The sequence below is a fragment of the Trachypithecus francoisi genome, unplaced genomic scaffold (genome assembly GCF_009764315.1).
Source record: "Trachypithecus francoisi isolate TF-2019V2 unplaced genomic scaffold, Tfra_2.0 Contig00615, whole genome shotgun sequence".
NCBI lineage: Eukaryota > Metazoa > Chordata > Mammalia > Primates > Cercopithecidae > Trachypithecus > Trachypithecus francoisi.
In genome coordinates, this window is record NW_022680769.1 from 21,040 (window position 1) to 47,464 (window position 26,425).

General features: G+C 41.4%; 2 long non-coding RNA genes across 4 annotated transcripts in view; one reads left to right on the forward strand and one right to left on the reverse strand.

Moving 5' to 3' along the window:
* Positions 1-6,701, reverse strand: part of LOC117087145 — a 23,449-nt gene extending 16,748 nt beyond the window's left edge. Inside the window, exons 1-2 of one of the 2 annotated variants that reach the window (XR_004438700.1) lie at positions 6,519-6,701; positions 2,484-2,562 (exon numbers count right to left, since the gene is read on the reverse strand). This is a non-coding gene — a long non-coding RNA (uncharacterized LOC117087145). The remainder of the gene's footprint in view (positions 1-2,483; positions 2,563-6,518) is intronic. The other variant, XR_004438699.1, reaches the window with a different exon arrangement.
* Positions 6,702-24,843, forward strand: LOC117087152. Of its 2 annotated transcripts, XR_004438705.1 has the most exons (4): positions 6,702-6,793; positions 19,029-19,159; positions 23,841-23,964; positions 24,828-24,843. It is a non-coding gene; the product is annotated as an uncharacterized LOC117087152 (long non-coding RNA). The 2 variants fall into 2 exon arrangements; XR_004438707.1 differs by lacking the exons at positions 23,841-23,964; positions 24,828-24,843 and adding an exon at positions 23,583-23,633.
* Positions 24,844-26,425: the final 1,582 nt, after the last annotated feature.

Below are 26,425 nucleotides of genomic sequence, written 5' to 3' on the forward strand. Positions count from 1 at the left end.
GCTCCCCACAGGACTTCAGTGTCCCCCAAAGGACTCAGGGTAACAGTATTGTCCTGCGCTGCCATTCGAGGTTCCAAACCACCTCCCGTCACATACAATTTGGGAAGTTTAGAATTCTGGAATAGCTAATTTCTTCCCCAAATTCCCAGATTTCTCACCTATACAGAGTCACAGAACAGAAACATGTCATCACTGAAGCCAGACCCAGAGAATTCAGTAGGAAATGTTCTGGCCAATGGACTATTCTGGTGAGGGAGATGTGGACCTAAGATGAGGGAGCCCTGTCCTGCACTGAGCAGATGCACCTACTTCCCTTCCCATCTTCAAGGCCAAAGACAGAGCACATGATCCACACCGGAATCTCTTTTTAGTCTTGAGACTGGGCAAAATTGGTCAAGATAGAGGAGTTGGATGGCAAGTGCTCAGTATTGTGACCCTAGCAAAGATTCCTATTTTTTTCCAATACAGTTTTATTTCGGATCTTGACAGAAGGGTTTATTTTGTTTCTAAACCTGGCAGGTTGGTCAGGATATCCTTCAGATGGCTGCGAATTTCCTCATGCAAATTCCTAGGTAAATATAGAATAGACTATCACTGTCCTAGAATGCAAAGGAGTCATTAAATGTGAAGTTCATAAAAGTATTTAAGGACATGGACAATATTCTAAACTAATGTCAATGGAAAAAATCAGACTGACCGATACACTTATTTTTGTAAGATATATAACTAAACATTCATACAGAGAGAAGAATGACAAACAGATAATCATCAAACAGGAGACAGAAAAAGTCTGGAAATTATATGACCGTGTTATAACAGTGTTTACAGTTTTTGTTTGGTTTTAATTTTGCTTATTATACATATATCACTGTCAGCCAGTCACAGTGGCTCCTACCTGTAATCCCAGAACTTTGAGAGCCCAAAGTAGGAGGATTGCTTGAATCAAGGATTTTGAGACCATCCTGAGCAACATAGTGACATCCTATCTCTAAATTTTAAAAAATTGAAATAACTAAATAAATTGCTGTATATTCAGTTTTCAGTGAATACATGAAACAAATGAAACAACTAAGTAAAGCTAAAGGAGAAGTAAAATAAGCCTCTGCTTAGCAACTTCTCCATAATCAGAGGTTAATAATCAGCATTTCTTAGATTTTCAATTGGATGTTGGTTTTTCCTTATTAACATTTCCTTCATAACTTTGTAACCATGGACATAGTAACTTAAAATATGTATATTTGTTTGAAGTTACTTCAGGTGTTTCTTTCAAAATTTAAGGTGAAGATTTCAAAAAAACTTTTTTACTCTAAATTTAAACTCATTTTACTGAATGGCTTATCTTCTGTGGGTTCCTTTGGATCCCAAAACCTCAACTCATTTTATCACTTGTTCTCAGAGGTGCTGGAACTGTGTCTCCAACAGTATGGGGAATTGGCCCTGCGTCATCTCCTCTATGAATTGATGATGGTCTCAATATAGTTTTATTTCAGATCTTGACAGAAGGGTTTATTTTGTTTCTAAACCTGACAGGTTGGTCAGGATTTCCTCCAGACAGCGGCTGAATTTCCCTCTGCAATTAATTTTGTTTTCCATCCAATATCATTAGAGTGACAACTACAAGGTATAAAAGATAGACTATAAAATCTGTTTATCACCATGCAGATCCCATAGACTCAGTAAAATTTGTCCACAGCCTGACTATCGCTATAGTCAGACTGATGTCTGTTTTATGTGACATCACCAGGTAGGTCACCTAAATCTCTTCAAGTAGGTTCTATCACACACTGCCTTTAACTTACTCCTATTTAGATGTGACCTTCCTTGATAGATTATGAATCTCTTCTCTTCTGTGATCGTCCCACCCTCAATACTACAATTTGCAGGTATGGCAGAGCAGAAGCACTTAATAGAAGTCTGAGGCACCGTGCCCAACCTTATGCCATTACTAATAAGATTGATGTTAAATTATATAATCGATGAAAAATACTATCAAGGATGAATTACTCAGTAAAGAAGACAGGCTTAGGCCAGGTGTGGTGGTTCAGGTTTTTAATCCCAACACTTTGGAAGGCTGAGGCAGGAGGATTGCTTGAACCCAGGGGGTTGAGGCTGCAGTAAGCAGTGTTCACACCACTGTACTGCAGCCTAGGCAACAGAGCAAGACCTTGTCTCTTACAAAAAAAAAAGGTATAAAAATCTATGCATAAATTAAGTGGTATCCCGGTAAAATTAAGGAAACAGGCTGTCTTGTCGGCCTCTAAGGAAGTGATACTGAACTCTGCATTGTGAAATGTTAACAGCTTGGTGCCTCTGTTTCCCCATCTCACTACACATCAGTTCTGAAGATTAATCAAGATAATCCATAGAAACAAGTACATGATAGCTAGTATAATAATGTCTCATCCCTGAAGGTAAAATGTCCACCTGTCCATTAATCTACATTATAAAAGGAACTTAATTCTGTTGTTTCTTGTTTTACTTACAGTTTGCGCTTTGTAGGTTTCTCTTTCTTATAATTTCAATTTTACAAATTTCAAGGCTCACCTATGAGAAAATATTGATCTTCCAAAAAAAAAAAAAAAAACTTTAGCTTTAAAAACAACAGCAAAAAAGATTTTCAGATAGGTAAGGAGAAAATGCCCCTTTCCTTACTCCCTGGATGTTACAGAAAACAAGGAAAACACCCTACAGCCTTATATACATGTTCAATGCACAGGATCCAATACAGTGCTAAATTAATGATAGTGAACCTTATTTTCCTGCAAAAATGGGCATTTATGTAAATACTTGTAAATATTACAATACCTATGTTTTACCGTATTTAAGCTATCTTTGGAAGTATTATTCATACTTGCAAGACACCTGGAAATCATACATTACTGCTCTCTTTCTCTGAAGTAATCTTGCATCTCTAAATTATTCACTTTTTTTTTTTTTTTTGAGACAGGTTCTCACTTTGTGGCCGAAGCTGGAGTGCAGTGGTGCAAATACAGTTTACTGCAGCCTGTGCCTCCCCCTGGCTCAAGCGATCCGCCCACCTCAGCCCCCCAAGTTGCTGGGACTATAGGCAAGCACTCCCACACCCAGCTAATTTTTGTATTTTTTATAGAGACGGGGTTTCGCCATGTTTCCCAGGCTGGTCTCAAACTCCTGGGCTCAAGCTATCCACTCACCTCAGCCTTCCAAAGAGCTGGGATTTTACAGACATGAGCCCAGCATAAAATATTAACTCTGGGAGGATATCTTACTTCCTAATTTGTGCCCTGTTGAGTGTTAGATGTCGTTTTCAATATCTAAAAGGTGTAAATACGTGACTGTTTTTCACCTCAGGTGGTCCCTGGTACTTCCCTCTCCTCCTAAGATGCACAGATATATGGAAACCCATGTCAAAAGACAAAGTTACAATAAATTGACCTATAAATCTCATGAGCTTTTATTTGGGATTCACAAATGAGGCAGCCTCCATTGTAAAAAACAGAATGAGAGCCCTTCTGCAACACAGTGGATTTTGTGTAAGATACAAACAAATAACAGAACTAGAGAAAAAAGAACTGAGGCCTGGTGACACATATCTGTAGTCCCAGCTGCATGGGAGGTTGAGGTGAGAGGAACACTTAAAAAAAATTTTTTAAGGCCGGGCGCGGTGGCTCAAGCCTGTAATCCCAGCACTTTGGGAGGCCGAGACGGGTGGATCACGAGGTCAGGAGATCGAGACCATCCTGACTAACACGGTGAAACCCCGTCTCTACTAAAAACTACAAAAAACTAGCCAGGCGAGGTGGTGGCGCCTGTAGTCCCAGCTACCCGGGAGGCTGAGGCAGAAGAATGGCGTGAACCCGGGAGGCGGAGCTTGCAGTGAGCTGAGATCGAGCCACAGCACTCCAGCCTGGGTGACAGAGCGAGACTCCGTCTCAAAAAAAAAAAAAAAATTTTTTTTTAATAAAAATAAAAATAAGGATTGGTGAGCATCAAGTTATTTAGACTGGAATCTCCTGTTTTCAGGAAAAACAGGTTTGTTTTGAGATTTATCTGCCCCCTTAAAATTTCAGTGTGATAATGTGGCATTTAGCATGAGTGACTTCATTTTGGTTTGGTCTGGTCTGTTGAAGCCTAGTGCAGAAGCTCAGTCCAAAGCAATATCATACCATAATTTTGGTTTAACAGCAACCATTTACCTTTATTAAGGTAAATTCAATTTTCAAACTAACATTTGGAGTCTTTGTGTCTCTATTAATTCTCTTCTGCAATGACAAAACTACACACAAATGCTCATACATGAAAATCAGAAACACATACACCAACATTTTTTAAGTGATTTTCTCTGGGCAGGGAGGACTTGGGGTTATTCTGTCTTCTTCGTAACTTCCTTAGGTAATGACATTTTTGCAATGAGCCTGCCTTAATTCCATCATTACAAATAGAATAGCAATACATTTGAAAGCACTAAACTTTCAAAACTATCATTATGGGACCAGGGTACATTTTTGTCATTAAAAGAAACCTAAATACTAGGCCTAGAATTAAAAAAAACAATGTGACAGAACCATGTAACATTGTGTTTTCTTGAATCAACTTTACCTGCGCCACTTCTACATAATTAGAAACATTTCACTATAAAGATTCTTCCTTAATTAACAGGGAAATGGCCTTTGCACATTTAATGAGAAAAGATACAGAAAACAGACCACATGATTTTGCACATATATTAGAAGTTCAATAAAAATGGCCTCACCCCTTCTATTCTTTTCTGAAAAACAAGTTAAATGGTATATTAGATACAATCCTTGCAAAAGGTTTTGTGAACTTCCATTTTTAAAAAATGGACTGCATAAATAGTTTTTGAGAACTGCGACCTACAACTATGAATCCTATTGAAGGTGAGATCATAGGCATTTTTCCGTGAATGACAAATTCTTATTATGTTTTGTTTTTCTGATACCTGGTATGCAGCTATTCACAAATTCTTTAAAAACATGTATTTTATTATCAATATAATGTCCAATCCCACCGATGTTGTATGATTTTCTTAAACCTTTCTCATAATCTTGATCACTAGTTTTCTGCAAAACCATTCAAAGGTATAACCCTCTGATTCCAGATCTAAAGCTCAAGTCTAAATAATTTGGACGATGGAACCTTGGAAAAATGCAAATGAGCAAACATGTATACAGAGCTTCAGGGGGATTGTTGTGCCCTGTATGCCCATAAAAACAGACAATGGACCCAATGACTAAGAATTCCTATCTCAGAAACACTTACACTCAGGCTCACTTCCTTCATTTGCAAGGACACATCATAACTGACTTCATATTCCTGTTGCTTTTGATCTAAAGAAGTCCAAAACGGAATCATCAAAAACACCTTAAAATAGTGTTTGTTTCTCACTCCAAGGCTACAGGGGCATAATTTCATACACACAACCAGAAGGAAGTATGGTGGGTGGAATCTCCAATCATCCTTCACTGCAGGTTCTTGAGGTCAGGATTCAAGAAGGCCGGTTTCTTAAACACGGAAATATGAAACTCCAAGAATCGGGAGATGGGGGCAGAGTGTACAAGCCTTCTAGGAAGGAGTCCTACACAAACTCTGCCTGACCAAACTTTACTCAGGCTCTTACACCTTCTCCTGGGCCCATCTGTCCACTTCACTGTAAAATCCAAAAATAGCAAAGACCCCTTCTAAGCCAGTTTAGCAGGCACCCTCTGCCCCCCATCTTCATCCCCCACCATCCCCAAGTGATGATGTCTTATCACCCAGTTCTCTCCAAAAAGAATCCCAACAGGTGCATTTAGCCAGAACCCTACTTATCCCAGACATTTCCTTAGTATTTTGTCATCCGGTGATCCCTAACCTGCTCCTTGACTATAAATTCTCACTCGTTCATGCTGAATTTGGAGTTGAACCCAATCTCTTGTACCCACTGCAAAATCTCACTGCTGTGCTTTCAATATCTATCACGATGATCCTGAATCAAGTCTTCCTTTGCATCCTTTAACAAGTGTGACTGAACATTTTTTTCTTTAACAGAGTCTATCGCATCGCTTTTAGGGCAATTCCTGCTCTAAGATTCCCATCCTATCTGTTTCTTCTCACTGGGAACCTTCATCTAAAGCTCAGTATCTGATTTCCCGCTTCCATCATTTCTCTGTGGCAGTCATACTAGGCTCAGAGGAGACAGGGAAACTGAGACTCTGGACCCACGGGTCAGTGACACCACAGAGCTACAGCAAAGCAGGCTTTACAAAGGACACTCACTCTATGTCCCAGTCACACAAGAAACTCACGCACCCTTCTCAGTCCCCACGTCACAAAGGAGACGTTCCACACTGTCTCCCTAGAGATGAACCCCCTCTTCCGCAGCTCTAACACCCCCGGGCCTGAGGAGGCGGGAGAAAAGCTCAGCCCGCGCCCAAGGCCTCCACTCTCTGAGTGTCTCCTGCAGCTCCACTCTCACCGCCAGGCAGGGTCCCACCTAGATTGCGGGCTGGGGCGGCAGAAGCTCCCGCAGAGACCCGCACCGCCTTCTTCCTCAGGTGGGACCAGGTCAGGGGCAGCGCAGAGGTCGGGAAGACAGAGCCAGAGGTCCGGGAGATGGAGCAAGAGGTCCAAGATTTCTCCGTCGCCCTTGGAATATGTAGTCCAAGACGGAACAGTCAGGACCTCAGGCACCTGTGAGAAGTGAAGTCCAGAGTCGTAAAAGCCTACAAGAAATACGCCGGTGACCAGGAGGACCACGCACCCAGCCCACGGCGGGAGCCCGGGAGACTTCTGGGAGTGGCCGCCTGACCTCGGAGTACGCATGCGCATATGGGCCAAAGGCTCAGCCAGTGACCTGAGGCCAAGGGTGGAGTCAGTGCATTCTCAGGGCCAGTAGGAGGCGAATCTGGGTGGCACCTGACCCGGGAAATGTCCGAAGAAATAAATGTTTTCATTATTTTTCTTTTGGAATAGGCTTTTGTGTGTGTGTGTGTGTGTGTGTGTGTGTGTGAGACAGTGTCGCACTCTGTTCCCCAGGCTGGAATGTAATGGCGCGATCTCGGCTCACTGCACCCCCGCCTCCCGGGTTCAAGTGGTTCTCGTGCTTCAGCCTTCCGAGTAGCTGGGATTACAGGCGCCCGCCACCACGCAGGGCTAATTTTTGTATTTTTAGTAGAGATGGGGTTTAACCATGTTGGTGAGGCTGCTCTGGAACTGTTGACCTCAGGTGATCTGCCCACCTTGGCTTCCCAAAGTGTTGAGATTACAGGCGTTAACCAGCGCGCCCGGCCTGGAATAGGCTTCTTATTCTTTTTTTTTTTTTTGAGAAGGAGTCTCCCCCTGTGGACAGGCTGGAGTGCAGTGGCGCGATCTCGGCTCATTGCAACCTGGGACTCTCTGGTTCAGGCCATTCTCTTGCCTCAGCCTCCAGAGTAGCTGGGACTATACAGGCGCCCGTCACCACGCCCAGGTAATTTTTTTATTTTTGGTAGAGATGTGGTTTCACTATGTTGGCCGGGATAGTCTCCATCTCTTGGCCTCGTCATCTGCCCGCCTTGGCCTCCCAAAGTGCTAGGAATGCAGGCCTGAGCCACCGTCCCCCCGCCTGGAATAGGCTACTTAAAAGTAACAAAGGGAAGAAAGACTTTTTAAAATTTAGAACCTTGATATGGTAATTATTTGTTTATCTTGATGGTTATCTATAAGCATCCTATATATCTACACGGTTAAAAAAATGAGTTTAAAAAAAAAAACAACTTTTTTCATCCCAGGCTGGAGTGCAGTGGCACAATCTCAGCTCACTGCAACCCCCGCCTCCTGGGCTGAAGCGATTATCCTGCCACAGCCTCCCGAGTAACTGGGACTACAGGCGCACCACCCTACCTGGCTAATTTTGTTTTGTTGTTGTGGCTGTTGTTGATGTTGTGTTTTGAGATGAAGTTTTGCTGTTGTTGCCCAGGTTTGAGTGCAATGGTGAGATCTTGGCTAACCGCAATCTCCACCTCCTGGGTTGAAACGATTCTCCTAACTTAGCCTCCCAAGTAGCTGGGAATGCAGGCATGTGCCACCATGTCTGACTAATTTTGTGTTTTTAGTAGAGATGGGGTTTCTCCATGTTGGTCAGGCTGGTCTCGAACTACCCACCTGAGGTGATCCACCCACCTCGGCCTCCCAAAGTACTAGGATTACAGGAGTAAGCCACCGCACCTTGCCACCCAACACATTTTTGTACGTTTAGTAGGTAAGGGGTTTTGCCATGTTGGCCAGGCTGATCTCCAACACCTGACCTCAGGTGAGCCCCCACCTCAGCCTCCCAAAGTGTTGAGATTAAAGGTGTGAGCCATCGTGCCCGACTAAATAAACCAAAAACTTTAGATAAATGAATTTGGAGGAAATCTTTATAACAGATGAAATGGACAGATAATTCTAATTTACTGTCTCTCTGACTTAATAAAATATTAGTCAGTAACCTAAGAAGAAAGGAACAAAACCTAAAAATTCTCCATTCGCAAATACAAATACTCAACAAAGTCAAAACCTAATAACTTGTTGACCACTTATTTCTCCCCTGAAATCGGCTCTTGAATGTGTTGAACATGGATTGACTTGGGATTAGGAAATTTTAAAAATATTTTTTAAAGTTTCACTTTTTGAAATTTAAAATTAATCCAAATTATGTAATATACAACATTTGGAATTTACCAATCAACACTCTCTATCATTTTATTTTTTACTCTTCAAATAATTTCTTGTTCAAGATTTTAAAATGCTTTTAAAATGAATAGATTCTGCAGGCTGGGCAACGTGGGGAGACTGTCTCTACAAAATATAAAAATAAATTATTTTAAATATATATATAATATAGATTTATGTAAATATATATACTTTAAGTATATAAAATATATTTTTAAAATTTTATTTTTTTGCCAGATCATGTGGTAAGTGTATGTTTAGTCTGGCAGGAACTTGCAAAACTGCCTTCCATAGTGGCTGTACCATTTTGCATTCCCAGCAGCAATAGATGAGAGTTCCTGTTGCTCCATTTCTTCACCAGCATTTGGTGGTGTCAGTGTTTGCATTCAAGCAAGTCTAATAGATGTGTAATGGTATCTCATCGTTGTTTTAATTTGAATTCCCTAGTGACATATGGTGTTGAGCATCTTTTCAGATGTCTAAGAAATGTGCCAGGCATGGTGGTACACGCCTGTGGTCCCAGCTACTCAGGAGACTAAGGCAGGAGGATTACTTGAGCCCTGGGGGTTGGGGCTGCAGTGAGCTATGATTGCATCACTGAACTCCAGGCTGAGTGACAGAGCTAAATGCTCAAAAAGATAAATAAGCCCGGGCGCGGTGGCTCACACCTGTAATCTGAGCACTTTGGGAGGCCAACGTGGGTGGATCATGAGGTCAGCCGATTAAGACCATCCTGGCTAACTTGGTGAAACCCCATCTCTACTAAAAATACAAAAAATTAGCCAGGCACATACCCAAATGGTAAAGGGGTGGCCTGCCCCTCCATACATGTGGGCGTTTCTTGTTGGGTGGAATGAGAGACTTGAGAAAAGAAATGAGACACAGAGATAAAGTATAGAGAAAGAAAAAGTGGGCCCAGGGGACGGGTGCTCAGCATACAAAGGACCCGAGCCATCTCGGGTCTCTGAGTTCCCTCAGTATTTATTGATCATTATCTTTACCATCTCAAAAAAAGGGAAGTGGCCAGACAATAGGATCATAGTAGGGAGAAGGTCAGCAGAAAGATCTCTGTGACATGAATAAGTTTAAGGAAAAGTGCTGTGCCTTGATATGCATATGCAAACATCTCCATAAACCTTTTCAGTGCATAAAGAGCAGCATTGCCACTAGCACATCCAACCTTCAGCCCTAAGGCATTTTCTCCTATCTCAGTAAATAGAACGGGTTTTACACCAAGACGTTCCATTGTCCAGGGATGGCCAGAAGACAGATGCCTTTCTCTATCTCAACTGCCCAGAGGCGTTCTTTCCTCTCATACTAATCCTCCTCAGCACAGACCCTTCACGAGTGTCAGGCTGGGGGACGATCAGGTCTTTCCCTTCCCACGAGGCCATATTTCAGACTATCACATGGGGAGAAACCTTGGACAATACCTAGCTTTCCTAGGCAGAGGTCCCTGAGACCTTCCTCAGTGTTTGTGTCCCTGGGTAATTGAGATTAAGAGAATGGTGATGACTTTTAACAAGCATGCTGCCTTCAGGCACTTGTTTAACAAAGCACATCCTGCAGAGCCCCAAATCCATTAACCTTGAGTCACCACAGCACATGTCTATTGCAAGGACAGGGTTGGGAGTAGGGTCACAGATTAACAGCATCTTAAATACAGAACAAAATGGAGTCTCGTATGTCTACTTCTTTCTATACAGTCTGATCTCTCTTTCTTTTCCCTACAAATGACTTGAAAACTTATATTCACTAAAATCCTGCATGTGAACGTTTACACAGCTTGGTGTAAACATGGTGTGACCACAGGCATGGTGGCGGATGCCTGTAATCCCAGCTACTTGGGAGACTGAGGCAGGAGAATGGCTTGAACCCGGGAGGTGGAGGTTGCAATGAGCTGAGATCATGCCATTGCACTCCAGCCTGGGCGACAGAGTGAGACTCCATCTCCAAAAAATAAATAAATAATTGGCCAGGCACGGTGGATCAAGCCTGTAATCCCAGCACTTTGGGAGGCCGAGACGGGCGGATCACGAAGTCAGGAGATCGAGACCATCCTGGCTAACACGGTGAAACCCCGTCTCTACTAAAAAATACAAAAAACTAGCTGGGCGAGGTGGCGGGCGCCTGTAGTCCCAGCTACTCGGGAGGCTGAGACAGGAGAATGGCGTGAACCTGGGAGGCGGAGCTTGCAGTGAGCTGAAATCCGGCCACTGCACTCCAGCCTGGGCGACAGAGCGAGACTCCGTCTCAAAAAAATAAAATAAATAAATAAATAATTGACTTAATTTTTAGAACAGTTGTGGGTGTACAGAAAAATAGAGAAGGCATATTGCACTCTAGTATCCCCCTCACACCACAGTACACACACTTCCTGTATTATCATCTTGTTAGTGTGGTACATTTGTTAGGCTTGATGAGCAGGTATTGATATCATTCAGTTCATGGTTTATATTAAGATTCACTCTTTGTGTTCTACCATTTGTGGGCTTTGACAAATGCTTAAGAACATATATCCACAATTATAGGGTCACACAGAAAAGTTTCACTGCCCTAAAAATCTTCTGTGCTCCACCTATTCATCCTTCCCTCTGCTCAAGCCTCTGGCAACCACTGAGCTTTTTATAATATCATCTGCCTAGTTTTACCTTTTCTAGTATTCCATATAATTGGAACTCTACACCATGTAGCCTTTTTGCATTGGCTTCTTTCACTTAGAAATATTTGTATAAGATTCCTCCATGTCTTTTCATGCCTTGGTAGTTCATTTCTTTTTATTTCTGAAGAGTATTCCATTGTATGAATGTTTCAGAGATAGTTCATCCATTTCCCTCTTGTAGGATATCTTGGTTACTTCCAATCTTTGTTGGTTATGTGTAAGCTGCTGTAAACATTCATGTGCAGGATTTGAGTGGATTTAAGTTTTCAGCTCATTTGGGTATATACCAAAGAATGCAATTGCCAGATCATATGGTAAACCTATGTTTAGTTTTGCAGGAATTTGCAAAACTGCCTTCCAAAGTGACTGTACCTTTTGCATTCCCAGCAACAATCAATGAGACTTCCTGATGCTCCATATCCTCACCAGCATTTGGTGGTGTCAGCATTTGGGTTTGAGCCAGTCTAATAGATGTGTAGTGGTAACTTATCGTTTTAATTTGAATTCCCTAGTAACATATGGTGTTGAACATCTTTTCAGATGCTTATTTTTGCTACCTTTATAGCAAAGGGCAGATACAGACGATGGACTGCAGGGAAAGAGCTTGCTATGATGATCGGAAGCTACAGGCAGAGATGATCTCAGGGTTAACCGGGCATCAACTGTGCCTTCTCCTGTCAGATAAAATGTAGTCTACCTGAGTTTTGACTGGAAACACAGAATATCTGGTTGTCCATAAATATTTCTTACTGAGGCTTGAGGTTTATGTATGTTTTGAGCAAAAGGCAATATCACCCCAATATATAAGCAGATTGGGATATAACAGGTAATGACTGTCAGAGATGTTGAGAGTCCACAGTGAATGGATGGTGTCACTGGCTGCCCATGTCTTTCTCACTATGGACTTTCACTTTTCATTTGCCACATGAAAGGCCACTGAGATAGGCTACATCTCATTTTTCTCTTGAGGATCTCTATTACTGAGAAATTTTTGTATTCTGGGCTATGCTGGGTTCATAATATGACTACACATATCGTGTGTGTGTTTGTTCCTTCCCTAAAATGCTCAGTTCAGCTGCGGCTCTAGAGGTAAATACTACTAGGTTTCCATTTTAGAGAGTTGAAGATCTGAGGTCTGGAGAGGTTAGTTTGTAGAAAGTTATGTTTAATAAGTAGCAAGACCATATGGCCAGGTCAGATAAGCTGCCTTCAGATTTTACTCTTGAAATTCTAGTGGATAATATCTTTTCATTATAGAAAATAAAAGAGTGAGCTTAGTTTTTTTTTTTTTTTCAAAATCATTGACTGTAGGAGTTCTTTCAAGATATGATGAAAAGCAATAATTGTCTCATTTTACATTACCTTTAATTATTGCTCACCAGAAATTGATTATCCATTCAGCAACCTTTTACATTCCTCTCGGCTTTATTATGCCTGGGCAGGCTTCACTGTGAATAAGAGATCCAAGATTCAGAAATATCTTCAACTTGCAATGCTTGGTCACAGGTATCCAACTGAAAAATATTTTGTTCATTAGCCATATGGACTCATAAGGTAAACTACAGGCAGAGACACAAAACGTGGAAAAAAGAAAGAGCTATCAGAAGCACTATGTCTCCTTATATTTTGTATTTCTATTCATTTGCATCTAGAATCATGAGGAATTTGAGCAAATGGGAAATGCAAAGTCCTAATCAAAGCATACCCACATTTCAGTTATCTGCATTATTGTACATTTAAATTTGTGATGCATACATAGGTTATACAATTCAATAGGTATAAAAATGTTAAGTAACTTTTTCTCTCACGTACCCCATTCAGAGATCACTTTAAAGTCAACATTTTAATGTTATTGTGCATACTTTCATCAATTATTTCTTATCTTTTTTTTTTTTTTTTTTTTTGGAGATAGTGTCTTGGCCTGTCACCCAGGCTGGAGTGCAATGGCGAGATCTCAGCTCACTGCCACATCCGCCTCCTGGCCTTTTTTCTTTTTTTAATGGAGATAGGGGCTAACTATGTTACCAAAACTGTAGGCTGTGCTTGAACTCCTGGGCTCAAGCAATCCTCCTGCCTCAGCCTCCGAAAGTGCTGGAAGTACAAGTGTGAGACACCACTCCTGGCCCAAGTGTTTTCTTTTCTTGTTTTTTTTCTTTGTTTGTTTGTTTGTTAGACTTGGGGTTTCACCATGCTAGCCAGGTTGCATTTGAACCTCTGACCTCATGATTCTCCCGTCTTAGCCTCCCAAAGTGCTGAAATTACAGGGGTGACCCCCAACTTCCAGGGGTGGATATCTGCCATCTTCTCCTTGCTTCTCTTTGTAATTTTATTATGTATTTTCTTTCTTTTCTTTCTTTTTTTTTTTTTTTGGAGATGGAACCTTGCTGTTTCACCCATGCTGGAATGCAGTGGCATGATCTTGGCTCACTGCAGCCTCAGCCTCCTATACAGGCATGGGCTACATGCCACCATGCCTGGATAATTGTTGTATTTTTAGTAAAGACGGGGTTTTGCATGTTGGCCAGGCTGGTGTTGAACTCATGACCTCAGTGTCTGTCATTATTATGTATTTTTAATATGCCTAAAGTAAAGTCTGATTTTGCCTGGTTTTTCTTTTACATAATTGGAGTAATAGTCTGTATCCTGCTGCATCTGCCTTCTTTTACTCAATACTAAGTTTTTAAGATTCACACTCAGCATTGTGTCTGCATTCTATTAGAACAGTACACCAGCCAGGCACAGTGGCTCATGCCTATAATCCCAGCACTTTGGGAAGCTGAGGCAGGCAGATCACTTGATGTCAGGAGTTCCTGACCAGCCTAGCCAACAGGGAGAAACCCCACCTCTACTAAAAATACAAAAATTAGCCAGTCATGGTGGCACGCACCTGTAGTCCCAGTTACTCAGGAGGCTGAGGCAGGAGAATCACTTGAACCCGTGAGGCGGAGGTTGCAGTGAGCCGAGATTAGGCCACTGCACTCTAGCCTGGGCAACAAAGCGAGAATCTGTCTTAAAAAAAAAACAATTAGGCAGGTTGGTGGTGGTGCCTTAAATCCAGGTACTTGGGAGACTGAGGCAGGATTCCCCTTGAACCTTGGAGGTGGAGGTTGCAGTTGAGCCGAGATTGCGCCCTCTACTCCAGCCTGGGCAACAGAGTGAGACTCAGTCTCAAAAAAAAAAAAAAAATGCTGGGCACGGTGGCTCACACCTGTAATCCCAGTACTTTGGGAGGCCAAGGCAGGTGGATCACCTGAGGTCAGGAGTTTGAGACCAGCCTTACCAACATGGTGAAACCCATCTCTACTAAAAATACAAAAATTTGCCAGGAGTAGCGGCATGTACCAATAATCCCAACTACTCAGGAAGCTAAGACAGGAGAAATGCTTGAACCCGGGAGGCATAGGTTGCAGTAAGCTGAGATCATGCCACTGCACTCCAACCTGAGCGACTAAGCAAGACTCTATCTCGAAAAATATATATTAAAAAATACAGTACACTAGTGTGTATCCCTTCATTGTAGATGGACATGTGGGTTGTGTTCATTTTTGTCAGTTACAAATGATGCTGTTGTGAATACTTTGATATTTCTATTTGGTTACCATTAGTGTGTATTTATATACACTATAAAGCAAGAGATAAAACCATAGGTTACAGGGTAACATACCTTCCATTTTACTAGATATTATTCGTTTCATCCCAGTGTTAACACACCAACCGACAGTCTTCCAAGGTCTGACAATTCCCAAATCTTCACATTCTTGTTGATACTTAATTTTGTCAAAATTTTAATTTGAGTCTTTTGGTGGCTTTGTGCCAATGATTGTGATATTAATTTACTGGGCATTTTCTTCTAACAGGCACTGTCAAGCTATATGTGTGGTGTGGCAGGGGTAGGAGCCCCTAGAGGTAGCACGGACTCTGGAATCCTTCATCATCCTATGTAAAAATGTTTGTGGGGCAGTAACTTTTTTTTTTTTTTGAGACAGAGTTTTGCTCTTGTTGCCCAGAATGAAGTACAATGGCATGACCTCATCTCACTGCAACATTTACCTCCCAGCTCCAAGTGATTCTCCTGTCTCAGCCTCCCAAATAGCTGGGATTGCAGGCATGCACTACCACACCTGGCTAATTTTTTGTATTTAGTAAAGATGGAGTTTCACCATGTTCATCAGACTGTTCTTGAACTCCTGACCTCAGGTGATCCACCCACCTCAGCCCCCCAAAGTGCTGGGATTACAGGCATGCACCACTGCGCCCTGATATTTCCTGTGTACAGTGGTGTAGCCAGGGTGCAAAGCCACTTCTTAATGATTATATCATCTAAATATTATATCTTCTTGCTTCCATTTGAGATATGCTCATTCCTCCACACAACTAAATAATCTCAATTACTCTTGAGGGAGCATAAAATCCTCACTGTCTAATCATGGGTCCTTTCAAATTATTTGTTGGCTTGTGTTTAAAATATGGAAAAGAGAATGTAGATTTTCTTTTCTTCTTACTGCTTAACCTGAACAAAATGTCATATATACCTCCTGGCCTGTTGCCAAACCAAGAAGAGTCACTTGAATAACGAACAAGACAGGAGGGAAACCATATTGATAATTTATCATTACACTATCATCACACACATGGAACTCATCAATGATGCTTACGAAAAAATTGGATCATTTGTGGAAAAGTAAAGAGAATAGGGAGATGTCTCAACTGAAGAGAAAATGCTACAGAAAATAATTACAAAAAAAAAAAAAAAAAACATGTTAAGACGTGAACACAAATTCAGAGTTTCAGGACCACAAAGGGCTAAGTTAAAGGAAAAGAGTTATCAATATTTTCTTATTCATTATGGAGAGCAGGATGAATTTTTAAAAGGTCAAGTAATTGTGAGTCTGATATATCTGTTGATAATTTGCATTTCTAATGTTGTAAATGGTTGTGAATTTATAGTTGTTATTTCTATTTCCTTTAGACTTGTGACCATGAGTTTGATCGACAAACTATGTGTGTTCATCATATTATGTGTTAAAATCTCACTCTGTCATCCAGGCTGGAAATGCAGTAGCATAATCACATGTCACTGCAGCCTCGACATCTCCAGGCTCAGGTGATCCTCCTGCCTCAGCCTCCCAAGTAGCGGGGACTATAGGCTCGAGCCACCACGCCTGGCTAATTTTTGTATTTTTTTTTTAGAGATGGGGTTTTGATATGTTGCTCAGGCTGGTCTCAAACTCCTGGACTCAAGCAATCTGCCCACCTTGGTCTCCCAAAGTGCTGAAATGACAGGCATTCACCACTGCCCCTGGCCTGTTTTCATTTTTTTAATTGACTGATTCATTCAGACACGTAATTATCAAGTCAAATCTCACTATTTCCTTAGCATTTCCCTTCAGTTTAGCTTAGAAAACCCATTCCTAAGTTAATATTTTAAAACATATACAATTAGTCAGTTGTGGTGGCACACTCCTGTAATCCCAGCTACTCGGGAGATTGAGGCAGCAGAATCACTTGAACCCGGGAGACAGAGGTTGCAGTGAGTTGAGATCGTGCCACTGCACTCCAGCCTGGGCGATAAGTGAGACTCCATCTCAATAAACAAAAGCAAAAACAAAAACCAAGGTTTTCTCCAGATCATTTTTACATTTAATTATTCAGTAAATATAACTTCACTCCTACACACTATTAGTCAATGTACCTAACACACACAATTTATTAAATAAACCAGTTCATTCCCAACAGCATCAAAAGTAGCTACATTTCCTAATGTAAATTAATATAGGCATTATGGAAAATAATATGAAGATTCATCAGAGAAACTAAAAATAGAATTACTGTATGTTCCAGCAATCCCACCTGTGGATGTATAGCTAAAGGAATTGAAATCAGCGTACAACATAACTGCACTCCCATATTCACTGCAGCATTCTTCATAACAGCTAAGATATGGGAGCAACCTAGGAGGCCAGCATTGGATGAATGGATAAAGAAAATGTGATACACACACACACACACACACACACACACACACACATAGATATATGAATACTATTCACTATTTTGTTTATTTATTTACTTTTTAATTTTATTTGGATACACAGTTTCACTCTTGTTTCCCAGGCTGGAATGCAATGGCACAATCTCAGCTCACCAGAACCTCCATCTCCCTGGTTGAAGTGATTCTCTTTCCTCAGTCTCCTGAGTAGCTGGGATTACAGACATGCACCACCAAACCTGGCTAATTTTGTATTTTTAGTAGAGACGGGGTTTCTCCATGTTAGTCAGGCTGGTCTTGAACTCCTGACCTCAGGTGATCCGCCCGCCTCAGCCTCCCTAAGTGCTAGGATTACAGGCGTGAGCCACTGTGCCCAACCTTACTATTTACCCTGTCTTTTTTTTTTTTTTTTCCTTTGAGGTGTAGTTTCCCTCTTGTTGCCCAGGCTCCGTCACTGCAACCTCTACCTCCCAGGTTCAAATGATTTTCCTGCCTCAGCCTCCCAAGTAGCTGGAATTACAGGTGCCCGCCATCACACCCAGCTAATTTTTGTATTTTTAGTAGAGAGGGGCTTTCACAATATTGCCCATGCTGGTCTTGAACTCCTGAGCTTGAGTGATCCCCTTGTTTCAGCCTCTGAAAGTGCTGGGATTACAGGCATGAGCGCAGCACCCAGCCAAAAACACAGGGAGGTGTATTAATAGTCTGAAACATTGCAAAATACTGCTGAGAATACAGTTCACTAATATCATCATCACAGAGCACAAAATACATTCTGGTATTATTAAGAATATCATAGCTCTAAGTAACACATACTAGAGCACTCATTCTATTAGAAATTAAATTATACTAATATTATTGACAATTACTTTTAGCTGTCACTGTAAACTCAAAGACAAAATAAATTCATCATCAGAAAACATAAAACAAGTACTTAGCCTTATTGCTGAGAAGTCTATCCTTGTCTTTTACTGAATGCCACCTCAGTTCTTGGGATAAAGTTTGAAACAGCAACTGGAAGGATAGCTTTAACTTGAAAATGGTTTTATTTTTAGAGTTGTCATGTGATAAAAGCTATTCTCACATAGCCAAGCTGTTGGACAGAGACCAGGTTTTGTGAAAGTTTTTCATCAAGTGTTTCATGTTGACCTCACTGCAACCACAAACAATGGCAAATGCTTCATAAGCCCCTGTAAATGGTGATTCAGCTGATAAATTAATAAAATTCTCTTTCTTTAAGCAAGGTGTGGTGGCTCACACCTGTAATCCCAGCACTTTGGGAGGCCTAGGCAAGCGGATCATGAGGTCAGGAGGTCGAGACCATCCTGGCTAAAACGGTGAAATCCCGTCTCTACGAAAAATACTAAAAAATTAGCCAGGCATGGTGGCATGCACCTGTAATCCCAGATACCTTGGAGGCTGAAGCAGGAGAATTGCTTGAACCTGGGAGGCGGAGGTTGCAGTGAGCCAAGATTGCACAACTGCACTCCAGCCTGGGTGACACAGCGAGACTCCATGTCAAAAAAATAAATAAAATAACAATAAAAAATAAAATAAAATTCTCCTTTTTTAAAGTCCTAAACCAGAAAATATATAACATTGTTAATAGGAATGAATGGACATGGATGGATCACCCAAAGATTCTACTATTCCAGGGTCATCTTCAAAGAGAAAATATCAATTTCTTTGTGTTTCTTGCTTACCCAGGTCAAGAGTTACCAATACCAAGACAGCCAACTGCACAGAGATTGGACCTAGAGCAGCAGGAGGTGGTATATAAGTCACAGATACTAGAGGAAATTGAGAGAGGGAGCAGAAAAGTGATTCATCTGTATCAGGTGTGGTCTACAAGTTGTAAGATGTAGAATGTAGCTGGTGGATAGAGTAACAGAATTAGAAAAATCTAATGTTCATTCAAGTTTATTTTATGAACTAACCAAAAAGTCACACATGGATATTGACAGTAGGTGGAAAGATCAGAGCAGAAATAGCACTTTTGGCATGTAGTTATTGGGATTGAGGGAGAATTCATTTTAGCTTTAATTTAAATAGATTTAATTACTTTTATTTTAATTAATTATTGTAAAGCTTTAATTTTAAAAAGATTTTAATTTTTATTGTGGCAAAATATATGTAACATAAAATTTGCCATTTTAACCATTTTTAATGCATAGTTCAATGTCACTAAATACAGTCACCTGATTGTACAACCATCACCACCATGCACCATCTCTAGAGCTTTTTCCTTTTTAATTTCCAAAACTGAAACTCTGTAACTCTAGTACCCATATCCCATCATTACTCTCTCCTCCAAGTACCTGGGAACCATCATTCCACTTTTCCACTTTTGGTTTCTATGAATATGACACTCTAGATACCTCATATAAGTGGAGTCATGCAGTATTAGTTTTTCGTATCCAGTTTCTTTGACTTAGCATTATGTCAAGGTTCATCCATGTTGTAGCATGCGTCAGAATGTCCCTTTATAAGACTAAGTAATATCCCACTGTATGTCTGTACCACATTTTGTTTATCTATTTCTCTGTCAATGACTGCTTCCACCTTTTGGCTATCATGAATAATGTTGCTATGCACATAACTTTGCAAATATTTGTGGAAGTCCCTGCTTTCAAGTCTTGTGGGTTTAAACCCAGAAGTTGACTTGCTGACTCATATGGTAATTCTAGGTTCCATTTTTATTTATTTATTTATTTTTGAGATGGAGTCTCTCTCTGTTGCCCAGGCTAGAGTGAAGTGGCATGATCTCAGCTCACTGTGACCTCCGCCTCCCAGGTTCAAGCAATTCTGCTACCTCAGCCTCCTGAGTAGCTAGGATTACAGGCACACACTTCAACGCCTGGCTAAGTTTTGTATTTTGAGTAAAGACAGGATTTCACTTTGTTGGTAAGGCTGGTCTCGAAATCCTGACCTTGTGATCTGCCCGCCTCAGCCTCCCAAAGTGCTGGGATTACAGGCATGAGCCACCGCACCCAGCCTAGGTTCCTTACTTTTAAAAAAAATTTAGGAACCACTGTACTCTTTTCCACCATGACTATAGCAATGTAGAGTCCACTAGCAATGCACAAGAGTTCCGACTGGCTACATCCTCACCAACACTTACTATTTCCTGGATTTTTGATGATTGCCATCTGAATGGGTATGAAGTGGTATCTTATTGTGGTGTTGATTTGCATTTCCTGAGTAATCAGTGATGTTGAGCATTTTTCACGTGTTTCATGGCCATTTGTATATCTTCTTTGGGAAAATGTCTATGTAAGTCCTTTGCCTATTTTTTCGTTGGGTTGTTTATTTATTGCTGAGCTGCAGGAATGTTTTATATATTCTGGATATTGATCCATTATCAAAGATATCATTTGAAATATTTTTTTCCATTCTGCAGGTTGCCTTTGATTACACAAAAATTTTAAATTTTGATGAAGTCCAATTTACTTTCAAGTAAATTGTTGTTTGCTTTTTGTTGTAACCATACAGCCAACCTTCATGCTCTTCTCCCTTCCCATGCTTTATTATTGCCCTCTCCAGAGGGCTTGACTCTGATTAAAGAAAAACAGACATCAGTTGAATTTTTATGGAATAGAGGAACTGTGGGAAAGAAACAGGTGGAAGAGTCATGGGATTAAAAGCCAAGGTCAGGAGGAGACAGGTCAGAGGATAGGCTTTACTTTCAAGTTTCCTGAGTAGCTGGGACTGCACACATGTGCCTCCACACCAGCTTACATTTATCTTTAAACAAGGGTTTGATCCCGTTTTGAAATTTATTTGTGTTAAGGCATGTACCCTAAGTGATATGGCAGGCTCATTTTAGACCGTTGGACAATTTGATGTCTGGACCACCATTTGCCATTTGTGATCTGCTCTCCTGTGAAATTCAACTGTTGCCCATGCTTTTGGTGTCAGAAAACTTTTAGTTTATAATTTTAAGTATATCATGTCTCCTGCCTCATATGTACCACTGGACAATGTCCCTTTTATGTGCTCAACTTCTTTCAGAGGTAAATGTATTTTGAAGCGGAGAACAAAGATAATTGCAAAATTGGCCTGGAGAACTAAGGTAATTATGAAAGTTTCAGGTACAAAGAGAGAGGGTTCAATATGTCAGCAGTTCTTTACCAATCCATCCTAGAAGTTTTCTTTTAGGATTGCCTAAATAATGCTGGGAATGTGTGCAAGACACACAAGTGTTCCAGAAGCATGTAAACAAAGTACAGAGAAGAGGATAAGATAAAATAAGATGAACTAAGATTATTAGGAAAACCTTGTTCAGAAGATTGCCTACAGAGGCAAAAGGGACAGTTTCACTTTGCTGAGGGAAATAGGGTGGTAAGAACCCTCGTGGGGAAGACCCCCACTTACCCTGACACAGAGAGAAGGTGTAAAATAACTTAATGGGAGAGTATTAGGCTGAGATAGCTCCCATGGCCTGGGTTCCTACATAGAGAAAATGAACCAAGCTTCACCCGTCACAAGTGACCAGCTGAGTATTAGCTTTGTGATGAGAGACCTTCCACCAGGATAGTTCAAATAATGCAATTGCCCAAATTTTTGCCAATCAAATAATTTCTCTAGTCTGCTTCTACATTCACCCTATAAAACCTTCCCTACAAACACCTCTAGTGGATCCTCCAATCACTTCCAGTTTGGAGCTGCCTGATCCATGAAACTCTGTTTGCTCAAATGCCCTCTTTAAAATTCTAATGTGCTTAAGTTGATCTATTTTTTTCTTTTTAAAAATTGAGATGGGATCTTCCTATGTCGCCCAGGCTGGTCTTGAACTCCTGAGCTCAAGGGATCCTGCCACTTCAGCCTCCTGAGTAGCTGGGACTATAGACATGTGCCTCCACACCACGCTTACATTTATCTTTAAGCAAGGTTTTTTTTTTTGTTTTTTTTTTGTTTTTTTTTTTTGAGGCGGAGTCTCGCTCTGTCGCCCGGACTGGAGTGCAGTGGCCGGATCTCAGCTCACTGCAAGCTCCGCCTCCCGGGTTTATGCCATTCTCCTGCCTCAGCCTCCCGAGTAGCTGGGACTACAGGTGCCCGCCACCTCGCCCGGCTAATTTCTTGTATTTTTAGTAGAGACGGGGTTTCACCGTGTTAGCCTGGATGGTCTCGATCTCCTGACCTCGTGATCCGCCCGTCTCGGCCTCCCAAAGTGCTGGGATTACAGGCTTGAGCCACCGCGCCCGGCTAAGCAAGGGTTTGACCCTTTTTGAAATTTATTTGTGTTAAGGCATGTACCCTAAGTGACATGGCAGGCTCATTTTAGACCATCGGACACTTCAGTCTCTGGATCACTATTTGCCATTTGTGACCTGTTCTAAGAAATTCAAGTGTAATTCAAGTTAGTTCACCCTCTGCTGATCAGGGGAGGTTGCTCTGGGTGCAAGTTCAACACAGGCATTCACACTTTCCTACCAACTCTTCTGGAGACTCAACAGGACAAATCTTGCCTTCTGGAGGCCTAGGATAGAGAAAGGCCTCCACCTGGGGCTGAATCACTGAATTTCTTCCCAGGCCTATGCCCTCCCTATGTGACGACACTGATGCTGGGTAGACATTCATCAAAGACATGAGTTCCCTAGCATCTGGTCCCTTCACTGCATATCTCCTGGTCATTTCTGCTGACCCTGTGCTGACCTTGGAGAAGCGAAGCGTGCTCCCAAGGCGCCTAGACTTTGTGCTGTTTCACAATCACACAGTTTCATCTGGGATAGGAGATGGTAGGAAAATCAGCAGTGATTACTGTTCCACTCTGAGGGTCTCTGGATAATTTGATCATTGTCTCCCAGGGCTTTATTACCTGGCCAGTCTCCTGGAGAGATGAGAAATATTTCCACTGAGGATAGGATGCACTGCCTGACATGAAATTATTGCAAGTTAAATCTCCAACCTGGTTGAGAAGGGCCATCTGCCTTCTGCTCAGACCTGCTGCTCATGGCTTGAGTGCTCATGACAGGTGCACAAGTCTTCCACTCCAAAGCCCAGACCAGGAAAGAGGCAGCTTCACCAGGGGAGGGTACCAGACTCTGTGATGGGCCAGGAAGTGGAATGCGGCCTCCTGAGCAGATGTGGTGGTGACAGGGATACTGAGTGGCAGGGAGAGTGAGATCCTTGTTATATAAAGCATTCATCATGGTATTTAAGTGATGACACCTTGAAGTCATGTAATTCACTAAAATCAATCTGTTGTAGATCATCTGTGATTTGTAATTTTGTAATTTGCTTTTTGCTTTTTCTATCTAGCAAAAATTCCTTGTAGCAAGCATGATGGGAACTGAGGGAGATGGTGCCAGCCTAGCAAATGATACAAGTTTCTAGTTGAGTGTTTCCACAAATTTTCATAAATTAGCCCAACAAGTCTTTATAAAGGGTCAAAATCCCATCCTCTGACCTGTCTTCTCCTGGCTCTGACTTTTAACCCCATGACTCTTCCACCTGTTTCTTTCCCACAGTTCCTCTATTCCATAAAAATTCAACTAGTGTCTGTTTTTCTTTTATCAGAGTCAAGCCCTGTGGAGAGGGCAATAGTAAAGCATGAGAAGGGAGAAGAGCATGAAGGTTGGCTGTATGGTTACAACAACAAGCAAACAAAACAACAAAAACTAACAAATCACATTGCATGCAAGTGAGTCTACTAGGATTTTTGTTGAATTTACAATATTTTTAGGAAGAAAACAAATAACTATGATTTTTATTTTACAGATAGAAAACCTAAGATGTATAAATTTTTTCTCAAAGTCACACTGTTAAACACAAATGGAGCAGCATAATATTAGATATCTTTGGAAAGAATAGGGAGAATAAACAAACTGTTCATGGAACTTGAGTCTTCTGACTTCCAGATCAGATTCTCTTAAAAATGCTATCCCTTTTATAAAGTCCTCAGTCTTTATGTCAAAATTGAAATGCACCAGCCAGGGCAACTTAAGGCTCCATCTCTACAAATATATATTTTTTTAATTAGCCAGGCCTGTTGGTGGCCAGGCTGGTCTTAAACTCCTGAGCTCAAGGGATCCTCCCACCTCAGCCACCTGAGTACCTGGAACTACAGACTTGTGCCTCCACCTCCAGCTTACATTTATCTTTAAGGTTTGACCGCTTTCTGAAATTTACTTAAGACATGAACCGTAAGTGATATTGCAGCCTCATTGTAGGCCGTCAGACATTTTGGTCTCTGGACCTGTAGTCCCAGCTACTTAGGAGGCTGAGGTTGGACGATCACTAGCGCCTGGGTTTTGTGAGCCATGATCACGCCACTACACTCCTGCCTGGGCAACAGAGTGAGACTCTGTCTCAAAAGAGAAGTAGATGCAGCTGGAGTCTGAATACACTAATTGCTAATCTGTGCTATAGGCACGTTAATGATTCATTCATCTTTGAAAATGTCATCTACTTCTTTAAGTCAGTTGATGTCCCAGAAACATGATACTGGTTGCCTAATACCTACAGTTGCCATTCAATATCTTTCCTCCTTTTTTTTCCCCAAAGAAATAGCAGAGATAATGACCTTATCATTTTAGTGAGGGTTTTATTTGCCCATCTGTAAACATTTATATAATACATCGTTTGACCGTTTGATCTAAAAAAGGTTTGCTAAATGAAAAAGCATGCCACGCTCATGGAATGAAAGGATCAATATCGTTAAAATGGCCATACTGCCCAAAGCAATCCATGATTCATTGCTATTCCTATCAAATTACTACCATCATTTTTCACAGCAGAAACTATTCTAAAATTTACATGGAATCAAAAAAGAGCCCAAATAGCCAAAGCAATCCTAAGCAAAAAGAACAAAGCTGGAAGCATTACATTACTTGACTTCAAACTATACTGTAAGCCTACAGTACCCAAAACAGCATGACACTGGTGCTAACAGAGACCAATGGAACAGAATAAAGAGCCCAGAAGTAAATCCACACACCTACAGCCATCTGATCTTTGACAAAGTCAACAAAAATAAGCATTGAGGAAAGGACTCCCTATTCAATAAATGATGCTGGGATAACTGGCCAGCCATAGGCAGAATGAAACAGGAACTTTACCTTTCACTATATTAGAAAATTAAAACAGATTAAAGATTTAAATGTCAACCTCAAACTATAAGAATTCAAGAAAGCCTGGGAAATACCATTCTGGACATCCACCTTGTGAAAGAATTTATGAGTAAGTCCTCAAAAGCAATTGCAACAAAAACAAAAATTGATAATGGGGACCTAACTAAAACTTTCCGTGGCAGAGTAGGGTATCATGCTGTCTCCCAGGCTGAAGTGCAGTGGCACAATCTCGGCTCACTGCAACCTCCTCCTTCCGAGCTCAAGTGATACGTCCCCCAGAGGTGCACACCATCATACCTGGCTTATTGTTTTTTCTTTCTTTTTTCTTTTCTCGTTTATTCTCAGCTTAGTGGCTGAAGATCCACGCTGCCCCATTGCCTCGGAAGCCTCCTGGACCATCACAGATGCTTTGGGTAACTCTTAGAGTGGAGGGTAAGTCCCTCCCCTTCTTAATCAATATGGAAGCTACACTCTCCACATTACCTTCTTTTCAAGGGCCTGTTTCCCTTGCCTCCATAAATGTTGTGGATATTCACAGCCAGGCTTCTAAACCTCTTAAAACTCCCCAACTCTAGTGCCAACTTGGACAACATTCTTTTATGCACTCCTTTTTAGTTATCCCCACCTGCCCAGTTCCCTATTAGGCTGAGACATTTTAACTAAATTATCTGCTTCCCTGACTATTCCTAGGCTACACCCATACCTCATTGCTGCCTTTTCCTCCAGTTCAAAGCCTCCTTCACATCCTCCCCTCGTATCCCCCAACCTTAACCCAAAAGTATAGGACAGCTCTACTCCCTCCTTGGCAACTGATCATGCACCCCTTACAATCTCATTAAAACCTAATCACCCTTACCCCACTCAACACCAATATCCCATCCTGCAGCACGCTTTAAAAGGATTAAAGCCAGTTATCACTCGCCTGCTACAGCATGGGCTTTTAAAACCTATAAACTCTCTTACAATTTCCCCATTTTACCTGTCCAAAAACCGGACAAGTCCTACAGATTAGTTCAAGATCTGTGCCTTATC